Genomic DNA, 24,883 nt, shown 5'->3' on the forward strand with positions numbered 1-24,883 from the left:
CGTGAACAATTGCAGTTGCTTACTGGAACAACAAGGCGCCGGCCACAAAACCTCCCTGTTGAAGGACACCAGGAAAGAGACCCAAATCCGCAAATCATCTCTGATCTCGCGGGAAAGGTACACGGTGTGATTCTGCCGAACTGTCCCCGCCGTGGCCCGTTCAAGTTTGCGACAGAAAATCCTACCCATGGGGATAATCCGGCACGCAAAATTGAAATAACCCAGCAAAGACTGCACCTGCTTAAGTCGCACCCTGCGTTTGCCTAAACAGTCCGTAATTAAACCCAAAAGCTTACGCACTTTATCCTCGGGTAGGCGACAGCAACCCCCCACCGTGTCTATTTCGATACCTAGATAGCTAAGACAAGTGCAAGGGCCCTCACACTTGTCCTGTGCGACAGGCACCCCTAAATTGTCGAATAATGATCTAGCTACCGACAGAATATCCCCACAGATCGAACTGTCCCCCGGCCCCACAAAGAGAAAGTCGTCCAGGTAGTGAGCCACCCCCCGTTGGCCGGAGGCGTTCTGGATGCACCAGTGCAAAAATGTGCTAAAACTCTCAAAGTAGGCACAGGAGACCGAACAACCCATGGGGAGACACCGATCTACGTAAAATTCGCCCCCTAGTTTGAAGCCCAGAAACCGCAGGGAATCCGGGTGCAGCGGGAGTAGCCGAAAAGCCGACTCCACGTCCAATTTTGCCAACAGACCCCCCGGACCACAATCTCACACCAAGCGCAGAGCGTCATCAAAAGACTGATAACGTACCCTGCACTCTGCCTCCGGAATAGCATCGTTGACCGACAAACCCGGAGGGTGCGACAAGTGCTGTATCAAGCGAAACTTGCCCGCGGCCTTCTTGGGCACCACCCCTACTGGGTAAATGCACAAGGAGGGCAGCGGGGGAAAGGCGTAGGGCCCCGCCATGCGCCCCGGGCCGATCTCCCCATCCACTTTCCGACGGACCTCCTGCGGGAATTCGCGAGCCGATCTCAAATTCTGGCGCGCCACCACGTGCACCGAATCCGGAATGGGCAAACGAAACCCGTGCCGAAAACCCTCCAAAAGGAACTACGCGGCCGACTCGTCGGGGTATAAGCTAAGCCAGCGCCGCAACTCGGGAACTCGAATCGGGGAGAAGGCCTTACTTGCCAACTCCCCCGGCCTTGACCGGCGCGGAGGTCTTACCGCTTGTTGCCGCGGTGCAATCCTTGGCCGGGTGACTTGCCCCGCACAACTTACACGAGTGGCGAAAACGACAATTCGCCCCTTTGACGCATTTGCCTTCGTTGTAGGCAAAACACTTCCCTTTCCCTATCAAGCGGGAACCCGGAGCCCCGGCCGCCCCGGGCATCTTGACCGAGACATCCTGGGTGGGCTTAACCTGCTGCGTGACCTCCAACCACACCTCGACATCCTTAAAACCCGCGGGCAGGATGGGGTTGCCATCCTGATTGCGACGGAATTTCTCATCGTAATCCCGCCAAGCGGAACCCTTGGATTTTAAGTACATGTCTTGTACCAAAAACAAATACTTAACTAAGTTGGGATACTCCGCGGGTCGCGATTCCGTGTAGCAAGCAGTAAAAAACAAAAACCCTCGCAACCACTGGTGAAAATTGCGGAAAGCATTTTCCCCAATGCCACCCAGTTTCTTAGCTGCCTCAAAACCCTGCCGCATCTCATCCGTAAGGGTGAAGATGTCCACGTACTTCCCCTTCCGTATTTTTTCTCGCATTCGCTTACGAACCCCCCGCGTAACCGCCGTGTTGGCGCAATGCACCATCTCCGCATAACGGGGGGGGGGGGTCCAGGGGAACTGCAGACGCTGGTGCTGCCACTTTATGCGCTTCCTTCGCCATGCGCCGCGCGATAAGTCTAGCTAATTTACGCGGGCGCCGCGGAGAACCTGACGAAACACTGCTAGATGAGGAAGAACTACAGGATGAACTGTGTAAAGGAGGGGCATGCTCACCAGTGTTAGAAGGACCAGGAACAGCGTTGTCCGTTGCGCCCGACTCCGTTGGCGGCCTAACTTCTCCCGTCGATGTCGCAGCCGCGGCCCCCTGCGGCCTTCGTCCCCTACGTGATGTAGCCCCGGAGTCAGCCAGCACCTGTGAGGGAGAAACAGAGGGAACAACAGGCGCGGGGGAAACAAGCGCATCATTAGCAATGGGGTGAACATGCGGGGGAGGAGGCCAAACCCATTCGCCCTGCGGCGGAGGGCCTGCGGGAAGCTGCAGGGGAGGACCCCCACCTGAGGGGTAAGTAACGGCGTGGGGAAAGACAGCCCCGACCCCCGAATCGACCCCCATGGAGTAAGCAGGCCGCCATGAAGTATGCGGCGTGTAACCGCCCGCCACTGGAAGTCCGGCCGATACCGGGAGGGACCGCGGAGGGGCAGGGGGGGGCGGCAAAATGTGCACCAACTGATTCGCTCCAGACAGGGACGGCCAGTGCTGCGAGCCTGCAAAAGCAGGGAGGGGAACCGTAACCCGGGGGCCGCCGACCGACCATGTGAACTGGACGCCGGCGCCCGAGCCGGCAAAGTACGGTGAAAACTGCGGGGCGGACGCCACGGTAAGGCCCATGGAGGACGCTCCGGCAGCTGACGGGAACGCCGTCGCCAGAGGCCAAGGAAGGCCACCGGGGAAAAATTGGCCCCCAGCGTAGCCTTGCGGTGCGGCAAACGAGTGAGCAGGGCCGGGAAAATGGTAAGACGCTGCTAAGGATGACTGAGTTGCCACCATCTGAAATGCCCCCGACGGGCCAGGGGGAACCACCTGAAGCCCGACGTACGGGGACGCCGCCATGGGTAGCCGAGCTACGGGCGACCGGGGGCCTAGCCAAAAGGCCCCCGATGAGGAATTCCCATCCGGGAAACCTTGCCACGAAACCACCGGAGGGGCGGGCGTTGCGGCAGCCCCAGCCACGCCCCCCGCCCCAGGAACACCAAGCATGGATCCCATCCCCCCATCCCCAATTCTATACATGGGCACTGCAGGCCCCTCCGCAGGGAGGGGTGCAGGCCCTAAGTGAACCGTGCTGGGTACAGCGGGCACCTCACCCCGCAGACCCCTATTCATATCCCCACGTGTGGGACCCGCCCCCTCCCCGCCCTCCGCAGCCCCGTCGCGGCCGCCCGGCACCACGTGGGCGTCCGAGCCGCCGCTGAAAGCCGCTGGCGGGGAAGGCGGGGGAGACCCGGCGCTGACTAGCGCGCCGGGCGAGGGACCCGCAGATGAAGCCGAGGTCGCCGGGGGTGCCGGTGACCGCTGCCGCGCTGGGACGCGCGTCCCGGCGCCACGTGCAGAGCGGCCGCTGGTCTCCCTCCGGCAGCGTAGCGGGCCGTCGCGGCCCGACCCTGCCGCATGCCCGCCACTGTCGCGGGCAGCCTACGGGGAGCAGCGCTACGGGAGCAGGAGCGGGAGGTGCCCACAGCCTCCGCGAGGCGGCGGGGAGGAGGGGCAGAGTGGCGAGGACGCGCCATCACAGGAGGGGTGAACAGGAATAACTATACAATAAAACCAAATTGTGCAGCAATGAATGATCACAAAGGAGGGGGAAAGGGGTGCAGAATCAAACACAGCAATATACCAATATATCCAAAAACACTAGAGATGAGCGCCTGAAATTTTTCGGGTTTTGTGTTTTGGTTTTGGGTTCGGTTCCGCGGCCGTGTTTTGGGTTCGAACGCGTTTTGGCAAAACCTCACCGAATTTTTTTTGTCGGATTCGGGTGTGTTTTGGATTCGGGTGTTTTTTTCAAAAAACACTAAAAAACAGCTTAAATCATAGAATTTGGGGGTCATTTTGATCCCAAAGTATTATTAACCTCAAAAACCATAATTTACACTCATTTTCAGTCTATTCTGAATACCTCACACCTCACAATATTATTTTTAGTCCTAAAATTTGCACCGAGGTCGCTGTGTGAGTAAGATAAGCGACCCTAGTGGCCGACACAAACACCGGGCCCATCTAGGAGTGGCACTGCAGTGTCACGCAGGATGTCCCTTCCAAAAAACCCTCCCCAAACAGCACATGACGCAAAGAAAAAAAGAGGCGCAATGAGGTAGCTGTGTGAGTAAGATTAGCGACCCTAGTGGCCGACACAAACACCGGGCCCATCTAGGAGTGGCACTGCAGTGTCACGCAGGATGGCCCTTCCAAAAAACCCTCCCCAAACAGCACATGACGCAAAGAAAAAAAGAGGCGCAATGAGGTAGCTGACTGTGTGAGTAAGATTAGCGACCCTAGTGGCCGACACAAACACCGGGCCCATCTAGGAGTGGCACTGCAGTGTCACGCAGGATGTCCCTTCCAAAAAACCCTCCCCAAACAGCACATGACGCAAAGAAAAAAAGAGGCGCAATGAGGTAGCTGACTGTGTGAGTAAGATTAGCGACCCTAGTGGCCGACACAAACACCGGGCCCATCTAGGAGTGGCACTGCAGTGTCACGCAGGATGTCCCTTCCAAAAAACCCTCCCCAATCAGCACATGATGCAAAGAAAAAGAAAAGAAAAAAGAGGTGCAAGATGGAATTGTCCTTGGGCCCTCCCACCCACCCTTATGTTGTATAAACAAAACAGGACATGCACACTTTAACCAACCCATCATTTCAGTGACAGGGTCTGCCACACGACTGTGACTGATATGACGGGTTGGTTTGGACCCCCCCCAAAAAAGAAGCAATTAATCTCTCCTTGCACAAACTGGCTCTACAGAGGCAAGATGTCCACCTCATCTTCACCCTCCGATATATCACCGTGTACATCCCCCTCCTCACAGATTATCAATTCGTCCCCACTGGAATCCACCATCTCAGCTCCTTGTGTACTTTGTGGAGGCAATTGCTGCTGGTCAATGTCTCCGCGGAGGAATTGATTATAATTCATTTTAATGAACATCATCTTCTCCACATTTTCTGGATGTAACCTCGTACGCCGATTGCTGACAAGGTGAGCGGCGGCACTAAACACTCTTTCGGAGTACACACTTGTGGGAGGGCAACTTAGGTAGAATAAAGCCAGTTTGTGCAAGGGCCTCCAAATTGCCTCTTTTTCCTGCCAGTATAAGTACGGACTGTGTGACGTGCCTACTTGGATGCGGTCACTCATATAATCCTCCACCATTCTATCAATGTTGAGAGAATCATATGCAGTGACAGTAGACGACATGTCCGTAATCGTTGTCAGGTCCTTCAGTCCGGACCAGATGTCAGCATCAGCAGTCGCTCCAGACTGCCCTGCATCACCGCCAGCGGGTGGGCTCGGAATTCTGAGCCTTTTCCTCGCACCCCCAGTTGCGGGAGAATGTGAAGGAGGAGATGTTGACAGGTCGCGTTCCGCTTGACTTGACAATTTTGTCACCAGCAGGTCTTTCAACCCCAGCAGACTTGTGTCTGCCGGAAAGAGAGATCCAAGGTAGGCTTTAAATCTAGGATCGAGCACGGTGGCCAAAATGTAGTGCTCTGATTTCAACAGATTGACCACCCGTGAATCCTTGTTAAGCGAATTAAGGGCTGCATCCACAAGTCCCACATGCCTAGCGGAATCGCTCCGTGTTAGCTCCTCCTTCAATGTCTCCAGCTTCTTCTGCAAAAGCCTGATGAGGGGAATGACCTGACTCAGGCTGGCAGTGTCTGAACTGACTTCACGTGTGGCAAGTTCAAAGGGCATCAGAACCTTGCACAACGTTGAAATCATTCTCCACTGCACTTGAGACAGGTGCATTCCACCTCCTATATCGTGCTCAATTGTATAGGCTTGAATGGCCTTTTGCTGCTCCTCCAACCTCTGAAGCATATAGAGGGTTGAATTCCACCTCGTTACCACTTCTTGCTTCAGATGATGGCAGGGCAGGTTCAGTAGTTTTTGGTGGTGCTCCAGTCTTCTGTACGTGGTGCCTGTACGCCGAAAGTGTCCCGCAATTTTTCTGGCCACCGACAGCATCTCTTGCACGCCCCTGTCGTTTTTTTAAAAATTCTGCACCACCAAATTCAAGGTATGTGCAAAACATGGGACGTGCTGGAATTTGCCCATATTTAATGCACACACAATATTGCTGGCGTTGTCCGATGCCACAAATCCACAGGAGAGTCCAATTGGGGTAAGCCATTCCGCGATGATCTTCCTCAGTTGCCGTAAGAGGTTTTCAGCTGTGTGCGTATTCTGGAAACCGGTGATACAAAGCGTAGCCTGCCTAGGAAAGAGTTGGCGTTTGCGAGATGCTGCTACTGGTGCCGCCGCTGCTGTTCTTGCGGCGGGAGTCCATACATCTACCCAGTGGGCTGTCACAGTCATATAGTCCTGACCCTGCCCTGCTCCACTTGTCCACATGTCCGTGGTTAAGTGGACATTGGGTACAGCTGCATTTTTTAGGACACTGGTGACTCTTTTTCTGAGGTCTGTGTACATTTTCGGTATCGCCTGCCTAGAGAAATGGAACCTAGATGGTATTTGGTACCGGGGACACAGTACCTCCAACAAGTCTCTAGTTGGCTCTGCAGTAATGATGGATACCGGAACCACGTTTCTCACCACCCAGGATGCCAAGGCCTCAGTTATCCGCTTTGCAGTAGGATGACTGCTGTGATATTTCATCTTCCTCGCAAAGGACTGTTGAACAGTCAATTGCTTACTGGAAGTAGTACAAGTGGGCTTACGACTTCCCCTCTGGGATGACCATCGACTCCCAGCGGCAACAACAGCAGCGCCAGCAGCAGTAGGCGTTACACGCAAGGATGCATCGGAGGAATCCCAGGCAGGAGAGGACTCGTCAGAATTGCCAGTGACATGGCCTGCAGGACTATTGGCATTCCTGGGGAAGGAGGAAATTGACACTGAGGGAGTTGGTGGGGTGGTTTGCGTGAGCTTGGTTACAAGAGGAAGGGATTTACTGGTCAGTGGACTGCTTCCGCTGTCACCCAAAGTTTTTGAACTTGTCACTGACTTATTATGAATGCGCTGCAGGTGACGTATAAGGGAGGATGTTCCGAGGTGGTTAACGTCCTTACCCCTACTTATTACAGCTTGACAAAGGGAACACACGGCTTGACACCTGTTGTCCGCATTTCTGGTGAAATACCTCCACACCGAAGAGCTGATTTTTTTGGTATTTTCACCTGGCATGTCAACGGCCATATTCCTCCCACGGACAACAGGTGTCTCCCCGGGTGCCTGACTTAAACAAACCACCTCACCATCAGAATCCTCCTGGTCAATTTCCTCCCCAGCGCCAGCAACACCCATATCCTCCTCATCCTGGTGTACTTCAACACTGACATCTTCAATCTGACTATCAGGAACTGGACTGCGGGTGCTCCTTCCAGCACTTGCAGGGGGCGTGCAAATGGTGGAAGGCGCATGCTCTTCACGTCCAGTGTTGGGAAGGTCAGGCATCGCAACCGACACAATTGGACTCTCCTTGTGGATTTGGGATTTCGAAGAATGCACAGTTCTTTGCTGTGCTGCTTTTGCCAGCTTGAGTCTTTTCATTTTTCTAGCGAGAGGCTGAGTGCTTCCATCCTCATGTGAAGCTGAACCACTAGCCATGAACATAGGCCAGGGCCTCAGCCGTTCCTTGCCACTCCGTGTGGTAAATGGCATATTGGCAAGTTTACGCTTCTCCTCCGACAATTTTATTTTAGGTTTTGGAGTCCTTTTTTTTCTGATATTTGGTGTTTTGGATTTGACATGCTCTGTACTATGACATTGGGCATCGGCCTTGGCAGACGACGTTGCTGGCATTTCATCGTCTCGGCCATGACTAGTGGCAGCAGCTTCAGCACGAGGTGGAAGTGGATCTTGATCTTTCCCTAATTTTGGAACCTCAACATTTTTGTTCTCCATATTTTAATAGGCACAACTAAAAGGCACCTCAGGTAAACAATGGAGATGGATACTAGTATACAATTATGGACTGCCTGCCGACTGCAGACACAGAGGTAGCCACAGCCGTGAACTACCGTACTGTACTGTGTCTGCAGCTAATATAGACTGGTTGATAAAGAGAAGATGTCTATGTAACTATGTATGTATAAAGAAGACTGAAAAAAATCCACGGTTAGGTGGTATACAATTATGGACGGACTGCCTGCCGAGTGCAGACACAGAGGTAGCCACAGCCGTGAACTACCGTACTGTACTGTGTCTGCAGCTAATATAGACTGGTTGATAAAGAGAAGATGTCTATGTAACTATGTATGTATAAAGAAGAATGAAAAAAAACCACGGTTAGGTGGTATACAATTATGGACGGACTGCCTGCCGAGTGCAGACACAGAGGTAGCCACAGCCGTGAACTACCGTACTGTACTGTGTCTGCAGCTAATATAGACTGGTTGATAAAGAGAAGATGTCTATGTAACTATGTATGTATAAAGAAGAATGAAAAAAATCCACGGTTAGGTGGTATTACAATTATGGACGGACTGCCTGCCGAGTGCAGAGACACAGAGGTAGCCACAGCCGTGAACTACCGTACTGTGTCTGCTGCGACTGGATGATAAATGATATAAAAAATATATATATATCACTACTGCAGCCGGACAGGTATATATTATATATTATATAATGACGGACCTGCTGGACACTGTCTGTCAGCAGAATGAGTTTTATTTTTATAGAATAAAAAAAAAAAAAACACACAAGTGAAGTCACACGACGAGTGTTTAACTTTTTCAGGCAATCACAATATAAGTATACTACTAACTATACTGGTGGTCAGTGTGGTCAGGTCACTGGTCAGTCACACTGGCAGTGGCACTCCTGCAGCAAAAGTGTGCACTGTTTAATTTTAATATAATATGTACTCCTGGCTCCTGCTATAACCTATAACTGGCACTGCAGTAGTGCTCCCCAGTCTCCCCCACAATTATAAGCTGTGTGAGCTGAGCAGTCAGACAGATATATAATATATATAGATGATGCAGCACACTGGCCTGAGCCTGAGCAGTGCACACAGATATGGTATGTGACTGACTGAGTCACTGTGTGTATCGCTTTTTTCAGGCAGAGAACGGATATATTAAATAAACTGCACTGTGTGTCTGGTGGTCACTCACTATATAATATATTATGTACTCCTGGCTCCTGCTATAACCTATAACTGGCACTGCAGTAGTGCTCCCCAGTCTCCCCCACAATTATAAGCTGTGTGAGCTGAGCAGTCAGACAGATATATATAATATTATATATAGATAATAGATGATGCAGCACACTGGCCTGAGCCTGAGCAGTGCACACAGATATGGTATGTGACTGACTGAGTCACTGTGTGTATCGCTTTTTTCAGGCAGAGAACGGATATATTAAATAAACTGCACTGTGTGTCTGGTGGTCACTCACTATATAATATATTATGTACTCCTGGCTCCTGCTATAACCTATAACTGGCACTGCAGTAGTGCTCCCCAGTCTCCCCCACAATTATAAGCTGTGTGAGCTGAGCAGTCAGACAGATATATATAATATTATATATAGATAATAGATGATGCAGCACACTGGCCTGAGCCTGAGCAGTGCACACAGATATGGTATGTGACTGAGTCACTGTGTGCTGTGTATCGCTTTTTTCAGGCAGAGAACGGATTATAAAGTAAACTGCACTGTCCTCACTAGTAAACTCTCTCCACTCAGTCTCTACACTTCTACAGTAACAGTACTCCTCCTAGTCAGCTCCAGTAAATCTCTCTCAGTCTCTTATAATCTAAATGGAGAGGACGCCAGCCACGTCCTCTCCCTATCAATCTCAATGCACGTGTGAAAATGGCGGCGACGCGCGGCTCCTTATATAGAATCCGAGTCTCGCGATAGAATCCGAGCCTCGCGAGAATCCGACAGCGTCATGATGACGTTCGGGCGCGCTCGGGTTAACCGAGCAAGGCGGGAAGATCCGAGTCGCTCGGACCCGTGAAAAAAAACATGAAGTTCTGGCGGGTTCGGATTCAGAGAAACCGAACCCGCTCATCTCTAAAAAACACAAGTACTGATCTACTTATCCTTCCAGGGCCATACAATGAATGGCAAGAGGAAGTCTAGGAAAATGGCCCTGCCCTATATACTATCCCAAGACCCACCTCTTAAGCTTGATGTACAACCTTCTAATCCAATAGGAAAAACCACAGGGAAAAAACTGATCTGCCTAGCAACTGCTTAGACATTAAACAACCAATCACAAAAAGTTGAGCTCTTATATGGCCTCAGGCTTATGCAGCCTTCAGCTTATCTAAACTGAAATGTTGGAGCTGGAACTGCATGTTTGTATGTATAAACTAATTGTTTGGAACCAGTCCACTAAATACACCTGTTTGTTGAGTATGTACTCTTACATATATATATATATAGAGAGAGAACCCCTCCCGAACTTCACTACCCGAGCGCGGATCCAAGTCAGGCTCTGGTTTTCCCGCCTGACTCGAGTCAAAACGTCATCATCCCGCTGTAGGATTCTCGCGGGGTTTGGATTACATATTAGGAGCAATGCGTCGCCGCCATTTTCACTCCGGCATTTGAGAGTGTAGAGAGAGGACGTGTCTCCGTCCTCAGTATCCTGCATCAGTTCAGTGGTAGTGTCTTGTGCTGCTTCAGTACAGTCACAGTGGTGGTGTCCTCTGCTGCCATATGTCCAGTGCTGCTGTATAAGTCCAGTCCAGTGGTGCTGTGTTGTGCTGCATCAGTCCAATGGTGGTGTATTGTGCTGCATCAGTCCAGTCACAGTGGTTGTGTACTCTGCTGACATATGTCCAATGCTGCTGTATAAGTCCAGTCCAGTGGTGCTGTGTTGTGCTGCATCAGTCCAATGGTGGTGTATTGTGCTGCATCAGTCCAGTCACAGTGGTGGTGTCCTCTGCTGTCATATGTCCAGTGCTGCTGTATAAGTCCAGTCCAGTGGTGCTGTGTTGTGCTGCATCAGTTCAGTGGTGGTGTATTGTGCTGCATCAGTCCAGTCACAGTGGTGGTGTCCTCTGCTGCCATATGTCCAGTGCTGCTGTATAAGTCCAGTCCAGTGGTGCTGTGTTGTGCTGCATCAGTCCAATGGTGGTGTATTGTGCTGCATCAGTCCAGTCACAGTGGTGGTGTCCTCTGCTGTCATATGTCCAGTGCTGCTGTATAAGTCCAGTCCAGTGGTGCTGTGTTGTGCTGCATCAGTTCAGTGGTGGTGTATTGTGCTGCATCAGTCCAGTCACAGTGGTGGTGTCCTCTGCTGCCATATGTCCAGTGCTGCTGTATAAGTCCAGTCCAGTGGTGCTGTGTTGTGCTGCATCAGTCCAATGGTGGTGTATTGTGCTGCATCAGTCCAGTCACAGTGGTTGTGTACTCTGCTGACATATGTCCAATGCTGCTGTATAAGTCCAGTCCCTTGCAGTGGTGCTGTGTTGTCCTGCATCAGTACAGTGGTAGTGTCTTGTGCTGCATCAATCCAGTCAAAGTGGTGGTGTCCTCTGCTGCCATATGTCCAGTGATGCTGTATAAGTCCAGTCCATTGCAGTGGTGCTGTGTTATCCTGCATCAGTCCAGTGGTACTGCCGTATATGTCCAGTGGTACTGCCGTATATGTCCAGTGATACTGCCGTATATGTCCAGCGATACTGCCGTATATGTCCAGTGGTACTGCCATATAATTCCAGAGGTACTGGTGTATAAATCCAGTCCAGTGATACTGCCGTATAATTCCAGTGGTACTGGCATATAATTAAAGCGGTACTGGCATATAAATCCAGTACAGTGATACTGCCGTATATATCCAGTGGTACTGCCTTATTATTCCAGTGAGACTGCTTTATTTGTCAAGTGGTACTGCTGTATATGTCCAGTGGTACTGCTGTATAAATCCAGTCCAGTGATACTGCCGTATATGTCCAGTGATACTTCTGTATATGTCCAGCGGTAATGCCGTATAAATCCAGCGATACTGACGAATATGCCCAGTGATACTGCCGTATACGTCCACTGGTACTGGCGTAAAAATCCAGTGATACTGGCGTATAAATCCAGTCCAGGGATACTGCCGTATATGTCTAGTGGTACTGCCGTATAAATCCAGTGATACTGCCATATATGTCCAGTGGTACTGCCGTATAAATCCAGTGATACTGCTGTATATGTCCAGTGGTACTGCCGTATAAATCCAGTGGTACTGGCGTATAAATCCAGACCAGTGATACTGCCGTATATATGTCCAGTGGTACTGCCGTATAATTCCAGTGATGCTGCCGTATAATTCCAGTGGTACTGGTGTATAAGTCCAGTGATACTGGCGTATAAATCCAGTCCAGTGGTACTGCCGTATAAGTCCAATGGTACTGTCTTATTATTCCAGTGATACTGCCGTATTTGTCCAGTGGTACTGCTGTATATGTCCAGTGGTACTGCTGTATATGTCCAGTGGTACTGCTGTATAAATCCAGTCCAGTGATACTGCCATATATGTCCAGCGGTAATGCCGTATAAATCCAGCGATACTGCCGAATATTTCCAGTGATACTGCCGTATATGTCCACTGGTACTGTCGTATAAATCCAGTGGTACTGCCGAATAAATCCAGTCCAGGGAAACTGCTGTATATGTCTAGTGGTACTGCCGTATAAATCCAGTGATACTGCCGTATATGTCCAGTGGTATTGCCGTATAAATCCAGTGATACTGCTGTATATGTCCAGTGGTACTGCCATATAAATCCAGTGGTACTGGCGTATAAATACAGACCAGTGATACTGCCGTATATGTCCAGTGGTGAAGGTTAAGGTCAGCGCACTCTTGGGAGGGTATGAAGAGATGGAAATAGATAGGTATGGGGAAGGAATGAATAATTGTGGGGAGAAGGCACCAAGGCACCAATGGTGTCTGTTTGTAAATAAAACAGGTATGAAGGTGATCAGTGTATATCGTTTTATTAGTATGAGTTATGGCTCGATCAGGTGTATCCTGCAGATCACCCTTTGTAGTGTACCCTCCTGAATGGTACACTGTACTACAAAACCTTTAGTACACCCTTCTGTCGGTGTTCAGTCATAAGTAGTGGATTGTTGTTCAAAGTACCTAAAAGGTGAAATGTCAGGTGTGCCCTAAGGGTACACCTTTACCATAGGAGTACTGGATCCTATGTGCTCCGATTACAGCATCAGTGTTTGAGAGGTATGTGACTAGTTGCGGCGTCCCGCCTGTCACCCTCAATGTGTGCACCACTGGAAGAGACGGGGGTACGGGCTTGATTCTCACACTTACCGCCGGGGGTGCATTCCGCGCGCCTGTGCCGGCTCAGCTTCCGTTCCCGAATCCTCCGGTGCCCTCGCTGGTCTGGTCCGTCTCGCTCCCCGTGTCAGGTCGTCTGCTGCCGCGTTCCTGCTTCAGCGGGTCCCGTACCGACTTCCTGGTTCTGCGCTCACGTGATGTATCACGTGAGCGGGGTGTTCGTTCGTCTCCTGTTGTGCGGAGGTCCCTCTCTCCAGCCGGGGAGGGGATGTTTGTAAAGTTCAGTGTGTGATGTGAATAGGACAATTCATCCAACGCGTTTCAGCAAATCTGCCTTTTTCTAGGATTACATGCCTTAGGTCCATGGGCTCTTTATGTCCATACTTGATTGTGGCGATTGGTTGTCGTTCATTTCATTGTACCTGCCCCTATCTCTTATTGGTCGGTTCTGAATGTCACTCAAGTTGATGTAAAAACCATACGGTTTTGTCCCATAATGTCATCCATTCTGATAGAGGTTGTGTTTTAATGTTTCAGTGTAGATGTGTGTTGTCACATTAAATATGTGGTACTGCCGTATAATTCCAGTGATGCTGCCGTATAATTCCAGTGGTACTGGTGTATAAGTCCAGTGATACTGGCGTTTAAGTCCAGTGATACAGCCATATAAATCCAGTCCAGTGGTACTGCTGTATAAGTCCAGTGGTACTGGCGTATAAGTCCAGTGATACTGCTGTATAAATCCAGTCCAGTGGTACTGCCGTATAAGTCCAATGGTACTGCCTTATTATTCCAGTGATACTGCCGTACTGGTGCAGTAGTACTGTTGTATATGTCCAGTGGTACTGCTATATAAATCCAGTCCAGTGATACTGCCTTATATGTCCAGTGATACTTCCGTATATGTCCAGCGGTAATGTCATATAAATCCAGCGATACTGCCGAATACAGGTATGTCCAGTGATACTGCCGTATATGTCCACTGGTACTGCCGTATAAATCCAGTGGTACTGGTGTATAAATCCAGTCCAGGGATACTGCTGTATATGTCCACTGATACTGCCGTATAAATCCAGTGGTACTGGCGTATAAATCCAGTCCAGGGAAACTGCCGTATATGTCCAGGTACTGCCGTATAAATTTAGTGGTACTGCCGTATAAATCCAGGGATACTGCCGTATATGTCCAGTTGTACTGCCGTATAAATCCAGTTATACTGCTGTATATGTACAGTGGTACTGCCATATAAATCCAGTGGTACTGGCGTATAAATCCAGACCAGTGATACTGCCGTATATGTCCAGTGGTACTGCTATATAATTCCAGTGATACTGCCGTATAATTCCAGCGGTACAGGTATATAAGTCCAGTGATACTGGCATATAAGTCCAGTGATACTGCTGTATAAGTCCAGTCCAGTGGTGCTGTGTTGTGCTGCATCAGTCCAATGGTGGTGTATTGTGCTGCATCAGTCCAGTCACAGTGGTGGTGTCCTCTGCTGCCATATGTCCAGTGCTGCTGTATAAGTCCAGTCCAGTGGTGCTGTGTTGTGCTGCATCAGTTCAGTGGTGGTGTATTGTGCTGCATCAGTCCAGTTACAGTGGTGGTGTCCTCTGCTGCCATATGTCCAGTGCTGCTGTATAAGTCCAGTCCAGTGGTGCTGTGTTGTGCTGCATCAGTCCAATGGTGGTGTATTGTGCTGCATCAGTCCAGTCACAGTGGTTGTGTACTCTGCTGACATATGTCCAATGCTGCTGTATAAGTCCAGTCCAGTGGTGCTGTGTTGTGCTGCATCAGTCCAATGGTGGTGTATTGTGCTGCATCAGTCCAGTCACAGTGGTGGTGTCCTCTGCTGCCATATGTCCAGTGCTGCTGTATAAATCCAGTCCAGTGGTGCTGTGTTGTGCTGCATCAGTTCAGTGGTGGTGTATTGTGCTGCATCAGTCTAGTCACAGTGGTGGTGTCCTCTGCTGCCATATGTCCAGTGCTGCTGTATAAGTCCAGTCCAGTGGTGCTGTGTTGTGCTGCATCAGTCCAATGGTGGTGTATTGTGCTGCATCAGTCCAGTCACAGTGGTTGTGTACTCTGCTGACATATGTCCAATGCTGCTGTATAAGTCCAGTCCAGTGGTGCTGTGTTGTGCTGCATCAGTCCAATGGTGGTGTATTGTGCTGCATCAGTCCAGTCACAGTGGTGGTGTCCTCTGCTGCCATATGTCCAGTGCTGCTGTATAAGTCCAGTCCAGTGGTGCTGTGTTGTGCTGCATCAGTACAGTGGTGGTGTATTGTGCTGCATCAGTCCAGTCACAGTGGTGGTGTCCTCTGCTGCCATATGTCCAGTGCTGCTGTATAAGTCCAGTCCAGTGGTGCTGTGATGTGCTGCATCAGTCCAATGGTGGTGTATTGTGCTGCATCAGTCCAGTCACAGTGGTTGTGTACTCTGCTGACATATGTCCAATGCTGCTGTATAAATCCAGTCCATTGCAGTGGTGCTGTGTTGTCCTGCATCAGTACAGTGGTAGTGTCTTGTGCTGCATCAGTCCAGTCAAAGTGGTGGTGTCCTCTGCTGCCATATGTCCAGTGATGCTGTATAAGTCCAGTCCATTGCAGTGGTGCTGTGTTATCCTGCATCAGTCCAGTGGTACTGCCGTATATGTCCAGCGATACTGCCGTATATGTCCAGTGGTACTGCCATATAATTCCAGAGGTACTGGTGTATAAATCCAGTCCAGTGATACTGCCGTATAATTCCAGTGGTACTGGCATATAATTAAAGCGGTACTGGCATATAAATCCAGTACAGTGATACTGCCATATATGTCCAGTGGTACTGCCTTATTATTCCAGTGAGACTGCTTTATTTGTCAAGTGGTACTGCTGTATATGTCCAGTGGTACTGCTGTATAAATCCAGTCCAGTGATACTGCCGTATATGTCCAGTGATACTTCCGTATATGTCCAGCAGTAATGCCGTATAAATCCAGCGATACTGACTAATATGTCCAGTGATACTGCCGTATACGTCCACTGGTACTGGCGTAAAAATCCAGTGATACTGGCGTATAAATCCTGTCCAGGGATACTGCCGTATATGTCTAGTGGTACTGCCGTATAAATCCAGTGATACTGCCGTATATGTCCAGTGGTACTGCCGTATAAATCCAGTGATACTGCTGTATTTGTCCAGTGGTACTGCCGTATAAATCCAGTGGTACTGGCATATAAATCCAGACCAGTGATACTGCCGTATATGTCCAGTGGTACTGCCGTATAATTCCAGTGATGCTGCCGTATAATTCCAGTGGTACTGGTGTATAAATCCAGTGATACTGGCGTATAAATCCAGTCCAGTGGTACTGCCGTATAAGTCAAGTGGTAATGCCGTATAATTCCAGTGATACTACAGTATAATTCCAGTGATACTGCCGTATAATTCCAGTGGTACTGGCGTACAAGTCCAGTGATACTGCTGTATAAATCCAGTCCAGTGGTACTGCCGTATAAGTCCAATGGTACTGTCTTATTATTTCAGTGATGCTGCCGTATTTGTCCAGTGGTACTGCTGTATATGTCCAGTGGTACTGCTATATAAATCCAGTCCAGTGATACTGCCATATATGTCCAGCGGTAATGCCGTATAAATCCAGCGATACTGCCGAATATGTCCAGTGATACTGCCGTATATGTCCACTGGTACTGTCGTATAAATCCAGTGGTACTGCCGTATAAATCCAGTCCAGGGATACTGCCGTATATGTCTAGTGGTACTGCCGTATAAATCCAGTGATACTGCCGTATATGTCCAGTGGTATTGCCGTATAAATCCAGTGATACTGCTGTATATGTCCAGTGGTACTGCCATATAAATCCAGTGGTACTGGCGTATAAATACAGACCAGTGATACTGCCGTATATGTCCAGTGGTACTGCCGTATAATTCCAGTGATGCTGCCGTATAATTCCAGTGGTACTGGTGTATAAGTCCAGTGATACTGGCGTATAAGTCCAGTGATACAGCCATATAAATCCAGTCCAGTGGTACTGCTGTATAAGTCCAGTGGTAATGCCGTATAATTCCAGTGATACTGCAGTATAATTCCAGAGATACTGCCATATAATTCCAGTGGTACTGGCGTATAAGTCCAGTGATACTGCTGTATAAATCCAGTCCAGTTGTACTGCCGTATAAGTCCAATGGTACTGCCTTATTATTCCAGTGATACTGCCGTATTTGTCCAGTGGTACTGCTGTATATGTCCAGTGGTACTGCTGTATAAATCCAGTCCAGTGATACTGCCGTATATGTCCAGTGATACTTCCGTATATGTCCAGCGGTAATGTCATATAAATCCAGCGATACTGCCGAATACAGGTATGTCCAGTGATACTGCCATAAATGTTCACTGGTACTGCCGTATAAATCCAGTGGTACTGGTGTATAAATCCAGTTCAGGGATACTGCTATATATGTCCATTGATACTGCCGTATAAATCCAGTTGTACTGCCGTATAAATCCAGTCCAGGGATACTGCCGTATATGTCCAGGTACTGCCGTATAAATTTAGTGGTACTGCCGTATAAATCCAAGGATACTGCCATATATGTCCAGTTGTACTGCCGTATAAATCCAGTGGAACTGGCGTATAAATCCAGACCAGTGATACTGCCGTATATGTCCAGTGGTACTGCCATATAATTCCAGTGATGCTGCAGTATAATTCCAGCGGTACTGGTGTATAAATCCAGTGATACTGGCATATAAATCCAGTGATACAGCCATATAAATCCAGTCCAGTGGTACTGCCGTATAAGTCCAATGATACTGCAGTATAATTCCCGTGATACTGCCGTATAATTCCAGTGGTACTGGCTTATAAGTCCAGTGATACTGCTGTATAAATCCAGTCCAGTGGTACTGCCGTATAAGTCCAGTGGTACAGCCATATAATTCCAGTGATACTGCTGTATATGTCCAGTTGTATTGCCGTATAAATCCAGTGATACTGCTGTATATGTCCAGTGGTACTGCCGTATAAATCCAGTGATACTGCCGTATATGTCCAGTGGTACTGCCATATAAATCCAGTGATACTGCTGTATATGTCCAGTGGTACTGCCGTATAAATCCAGTGGTACTGGCGTATAAATACAGACCAGTGATACTGCCGTATATGTCCAGTGGTACTGCCGTATAAATCCAGTGATACTGCTGTATATGTCCAGTGGTACTGCCATATAAATCCAGTGGTACTGGCGTATAAATACAGACCAGTGATACTGCCGTATATGTCCAGTGGTACTGCCGTATAATTCCAGTGATGCTGCCGTATAATTCCAGTGGTACTGGTGTATAAGTCCAGTGATACTGGCGTATAAGTCCAGTGATACAGCCATATAAATCCAGTCGAGTGGTACTGCTGTATAAGTCCAGTGGTAATGCCGTATAATTCCAGTGATACTGCAGTATAATTCCAGTGATACTGCTATATAATTCCAGTGGTACTGGCGTATAAGTCCTGTGATACTGCTGTATAAATCCAGTCCAGTGGTACTGCCGTATAAGTCCAATGGTACTGCCTTATTATTCCAGTGATACTGCCGTATTTGTCCAGTGGTACTGCTGTATATGTCCAGTGGTACTGCTATATAAATCCAGTACAGTGATACTGCCGTATATGTCCAGTGATACTTCCGTATATGTCCAGCGGTAATGTCATATAAATCCAGCAATACTGCCGAATACAGGTATGTCCAGTGATACTGCCGTATATGTCTACTGGTACTGCCGTATAAATCCAGTGGTACTGGTGTATAAATCCAGTCCAGGGATGCTGCTGTATATGTCCACTGATACTGCCGTATAAATCCAGAGGTACTGGCGTATAAATCCAGTCCAGGGATACTGCCGTATATGTCCAGGTACTGCCGTATAAATTTAGTGGTACTGCCGTATAAATCCAGGGATACTGCCGTATATGTCCAGTTGTACTGCCGTATAAATCCAGTTATACTGCTGTATATGTACAGTGGTACTGCCGTATAAATCCAGTGGTACTGGCGTATAAATCCAGACCAGTGATACTGCCGTATATGTCCAGTGGTACTGCCATATAATTCCAGTGATACTGCCGTATAATTCCAGCGGTACTGGTGTATAAGTCCAGTGATACTGGCATATAAATCCAGTGATACAGCCATATAAATCCAGTCCAGTGGTACTGCCTTATAAGTCCAATGATACTGCAGTATAATTCCCGTGATACTGCCGTATAATTCCAGTGGTACTGGCTTATAAGTCCAGTGATACTGCTGTATAAATCTAGTCCAGTGGTAGTGCCGTATAAGTCCAGTGGTACTGCCGTATAATTCCAGTGATACTGCTGTATATGTCCAGTGGTATTGCCGTATAAATCCAGTGATACTGCTGTATATGTCCAGTGGTACTGCCATATAAATCCAGTGATACTGCCGTATATGTCCAGTGGTACTGCCGTATAAATCCAGTGATACTGCTGTATATGTCCAGTGGTACTGCCATATAAATCCAGTGGTACTGGCGTATAAATACAGACCAGTGATACTGCCGTATATGTCCAGTGGTACTGTCGTATAATTCCAGTGATGCTGCCGTATAATTCCAGTGGTACTGGTGTATAAGTCCAGTGATACTGGCGTATAAGTCCAGTGATACAGCCATATAAATCCAGTCCAGTGGTACTGCTGTATAAGTCCAGTGGTAATGCCGTATAATTCCAGTGATACTGCAGTATAATTCCAGTGATACTGCCATATAATTCCAGTGGTACTGGCGTATAAGTCCAGTGATACTGCTGTATAAGTCCAGTCCAGTGGTGCTGTGTTGTGCTGCATCAGTTCTATGGTGGTGTATTGTGCTGCATCAGTCCAGTCACAGTGGTGGTGTCCTCTGCTGCCATATGTCCAGTGCTGCTGTATAAGTCCAGTCCAGTGGTGCTGTGTTGTGCTGCATCAGTTCAGTGGTGGTGTATTGTGCTGCATCAGTCCAGTCACAGTGGTGGTGTCCTCTGCTGCCATATGTCCAGTGCTGCTGTATAAGTCCAGTCCAGTGGTGCTGTGTTGTGCTGCATCAGTCCAATGGTGGTGTATTGTGCTGCATCAGTCCAGTCACAGTGGTTGTGTACTCTGCTGACATATGTCCAATGCTGCTGTATAAGTCCAGTCCAGTGGTGCTGTGTTGTGCTGCATCAGTCCAATGGTGGTGTATTGTGCTGCATCAGTCCAGTCACAGTGGTGGTGTCCTCTGCTGCCATATGTCCAGTGCTGCTGTATAAGTCCAGTCCAGTGGTGCTGTGTTGTGCTGCATCAGTTCAGTGGTGGTGTATTGTGCTGCATCAGTCCAGTCACAGTGGTGGTGTCCTCTGCTGCCATATGTCCAGTGCTGCTGTATAAGTCCAGTCCAGTGGTGCTGTGTTGTGCTGCATCAGTCCAATGGTAGTGTATTGTGCTGCATCAGTCCAGTCACAGTGGTTGTGTACTCTGCTGACATATGTCCAATGCTGCTGTATAAGTCCAGTCCATTGCAGTGGTGCTGTGTTGTCCTGCATCAGTACAGTGGTAGTGTCTTGTGCTGCATCAGTCCAGTCACAGTGGTGGTGTCCTCTGCTGCCATATGTCCAGTGATGCTGTATAAGTCCAGTCCATTGCAGTGGTGCTGTGTTATCCTGCATCAGTCCAGTGGTACTGCTGTATATTTCCAGTGGTACTGCCATAAATGTCCAGTGATACTGCCGTATATGTCCAGCGATACTGCCGTATATGTCCAGTGGTACTGCCGTATAAATCCAGTGATACTGCTGTATATGTCCAGTGGTACTGCCATATAAATCCAGTGGTACTGGCGTATAAATACAGACCAGTGATACTGCCGTATATGTCCAGTGGTACTGTCGTATAATTCCAGTGATGCTGCCGTATAATTCCAGTGGTACTGGTGTATAAGTCCAGTGATACTGGCGTATAAGTCCAGTGATACAGCCATATAAATCCAGTCCAGTGGTACTGCTGTATAAGTCCAGTGGTAATGCCGTATAATTCCAGTGATACTGCAGTATAATTCCAGTGATACTGCCATATAATTCCAGTGGCACTGGCGTATAAGTCCACTGATACTGCTGTATAAGTCCAGTCCAGTGGTGCTGTGTTGTACTGCATCAGTTCTATGGTGGTGTATTGTGCTGCATCAGTCCAATCACAGTGGTGGTGTCCTCTGCTGCCATATGTCCAGTGCTGCTGTATAAGTCCAGTCCAGTGGTGCTGTGTTGTGCTGCATCAGTTCAGTGGTGGTGTATTGTGCTGCATCAGTCCAGTCACAGTGGTGGTGTCCTCTGCTGCCATATGTCCAGTGCTGCTGTATAAGTCCAGTCCAGTGGTGCTGTGTTGTGCTGCATCAGTAAAATGGTGGTGTATTGTGCTGCATCAGTCCAGTCACAGTGGTTGTGTACTCTGCTGACATATGTCCAATGCTGCTGTATAAGTCCAGTCCAGTGGTGCTGTGTTGTGCTGCATCAGTCCAATGGTGGTGTATTGTGCTGCATCAGTCCAGTCACAGTGGTGGTGTCCTCTGCTGCCATATGTCCAGTGCTGCTGTATAAGTCCAGTCCAGTGGTGCTGTGTTGTGCTGCATCAGTTCAGTGGTGGTGTATTGTGCTGCATCAGTCCAGTCACAGTGGTGGTGTCCTCTGCTGCCATATGTCCAGTACTGCTGTATAAGTCCAGTCCAGTGGTGCTGTGTTGTGCTGCATCAGTCCAATGGTAGTGTATTGTGCTGCATCAGTCCAGTCACAGTGGTTGTGTACTCTGCTGACATATGTCCATTGCTGCTGTATAAGTCTAGTCCATTGCAGTGGTGCTGTGTTGTCCTGCATCAGTACAGTGGTAGTGTCTTGTGCTGCATCAGTCCAGTCACAGTGGTGGTGTCCTCTGCTGCCATATGTCCAGTGATGCTGTATAAGTCCAGTCCATTGCAGTGGTGCTGTGTTATCCTGCATCAGTCCAGTGGTACTGCTGTATATTTCCAGTGGTACTGCCATATATGTCCAGTGATACTGCCGTATATGTCCAGCGATACTGCCGTATATGTCCAGTGGTACTGCCGTATAAATCCAGTGATACTGCTGTATATGTCCAGTGGTACTGCCATATAAATCCAGTGGTACTGGCGTATAAATACAGACCAGTGATACTGCCGTATATGTCCAGTGGTACTGTCGTATAATTCCAGTGATGCTGCCGTATAATTCCAGTGGTACTGGTGTATAAGTCCAGTGATACTGGCGTATAAGTCCAGTGATACAGCCATATAAATCCAGTCCAGTGGTACTGCTGTATAAGTCCAGTGGTAATGCCGTATAATTCCAGTGATACTGCAGTATAATTCCAGTGATACTGCCATATAATTCCAGTGGTACTGGCGTATAAGTCCAGTGATACTGCTGTATAAGTCCAGTCCAGTGGTGCTGTGTTGTGCTGCATCAGTCCAATGGTGGTGTATTGTGCTGCATCAGTCCAGTCACAGTGGTGGTGTCCTCTGCTGCCATATGTCCAGTGCTGCTGTATAAGTCCAGTCCAGTGGTGCTGTTTTGTGCTGCATCAGTTCAGTGGTGGTGTATTGTGCTGCATCAGTCCAGTCACAGTGGTTGTGTACTCTGCTGACATATGTCCAATGCTGCTGTATAAGTCCAGTCCAGTGGTGCTGTGTTGTGCTGCATCAGTCCAATGGTGGTGTATTGTGCTGCATCAGTCCAGTCACAGTGGTGGTGTCCTCTGCTGTCATATGTCCAGTGCTGCTGTATAAGTCCAGTCCAGTGGTGCTGTGTTGTGCTGCATCAGTTCAGTGGTGGTGTATTGTGCTGCATCAGTCCAGTCACAGTGGTGGTGTCCTCTGCTGCCATATGTGCAGTGCTGCTGTATAAGTCCAGTCCAGTGGTGCTGTGTTGTGCTGCATCAGTCCAATGGTGGTGTATTGTGCTGCATCAGTCCAGTCACAGTGGTTGTGTACTCTGCTGACATATGTCCAATGCTGCTGTATAAGTCCAGTCCATTGCAGTGGTGCTGTGTTGTCCTGCATCAGTACAGTGGTAGTGTCTTGTGCTGCATCAGTCCAGTCACAGTGGTGGTGTCCTCTGCTGCCATATGTCCAGTGATGCTGTATAAGTCCAGTCCATTGCAGTGGTGCTGTGTTATCCTGCATCAGTCCAGTGGTACTGCCGTATATGTCCAGTGGTACTGCCGTATATGTCCAGTGATACTGCCGTATATGTCCAGCGATACTGCCATATATGTCCAGTGGTACTGCAATATAATTCCAGAGGTACTGGTGTATAAATCCAGTCCAGTGATACTGCCGTATAATTCCAGTGATACTGCCGTATAATTCCAGTGGTACTGGCATATAATTAAAGCGGTACTGGCATATAAATCCAGTACAGTGATACTGCCGTATATGTCCAGTGGTAATGCCTTATTATTCCAGTGAGACTGCTTTATTTGTCTAGTGGTACTGCTGTATATGTCCAGTGGTACTGCTGTATAAATCCAGTCCAGTGATACTGCCGTATATGTCCAGTGATACTTCCGTATATGTCCAGCGGTAATGCCGTATAAATCCAGCGATACTGAAGAATATGTCCACTGATACTGCCGTATACGTCCACTGGTACTTGCGTAAAAATCCAGTAATACTGGCGTATAAATCCAGTCCAGGGATACTGCCGTATATGTCTAGTGGTACTGCCGTATAAATCCAGTGATACTGCCGTATATGTCCAGTGGTACTGCCGTATAAATCCAGTGATACTGCTGTATATGTCCAGTGGTACTGCCGTATAAATCCAGTGGTACTGGCATATAAATCCAGACCAGTGATACTGCCGTATATGTCCAGTGGTACTGCCGTATAATTCCAGTGATGCTGCCGTATAATTCCAGTGGTACTGGTGTATAAATCTAGTGATACTGGCGTATAAATCCAGTCCAGTGGTACTGCCGTATAAGTCAAGTGGTAATGCCGTATAATTCCAGTGATACTACAGTATAATTCCAGTGATACTGCCGTATAATTCCAGTGGTACTGGCGTATAAGTCCAGTGATACTGCTGTATAAATCCAGTCCAGTGGTACTGCCGTATAAGTCCAATGGTACTGTCTTATTATTTCAGTGATACTGCCGTATTTGTCCAGTGGTACTGCTGTATATGTCCAGTGGTACTGCTGTATAAATCCAGTCCAGTGATACTGCCATATATGTCCAGCGGTAATGCCGTATAAATCCAGCGATACTGCCGAATATGTCCAGTGATACTGCCGTATATGTCCACTGGTACTGTCGTATAAATACAGTGGTACTGCCGTATAAATCCAGTCCAGGGATACTGCCGTATATGTCTAGTGGTACTGCCGTATAAATCCAGTGATACTGCCGTATATGTCCAGTGGTATTGCCGTATAAATCCAGTGATACTGCTGTATATGTCCAGTGGTACTGCCATATAAATCCAGTGGTACTGGCGTATAAATACAGACCAGTGATACTGCCGTATATGTCCAGTGGTACTGCCGTATAATTCCAGTGATGCTGCTGTATAATTCCAGTGGTACTGGTGTATAAGTCCAGTGATACTGGCGTATAAGTCCAGTGATACAGCCA

This window comes from Pseudophryne corroboree, chromosome 9 (genome assembly GCF_028390025.1).
Source record: "Pseudophryne corroboree isolate aPseCor3 chromosome 9, aPseCor3.hap2, whole genome shotgun sequence".
Classification (NCBI taxonomy): Eukaryota; Metazoa; Chordata; class Amphibia; order Anura; family Myobatrachidae; genus Pseudophryne; species Pseudophryne corroboree.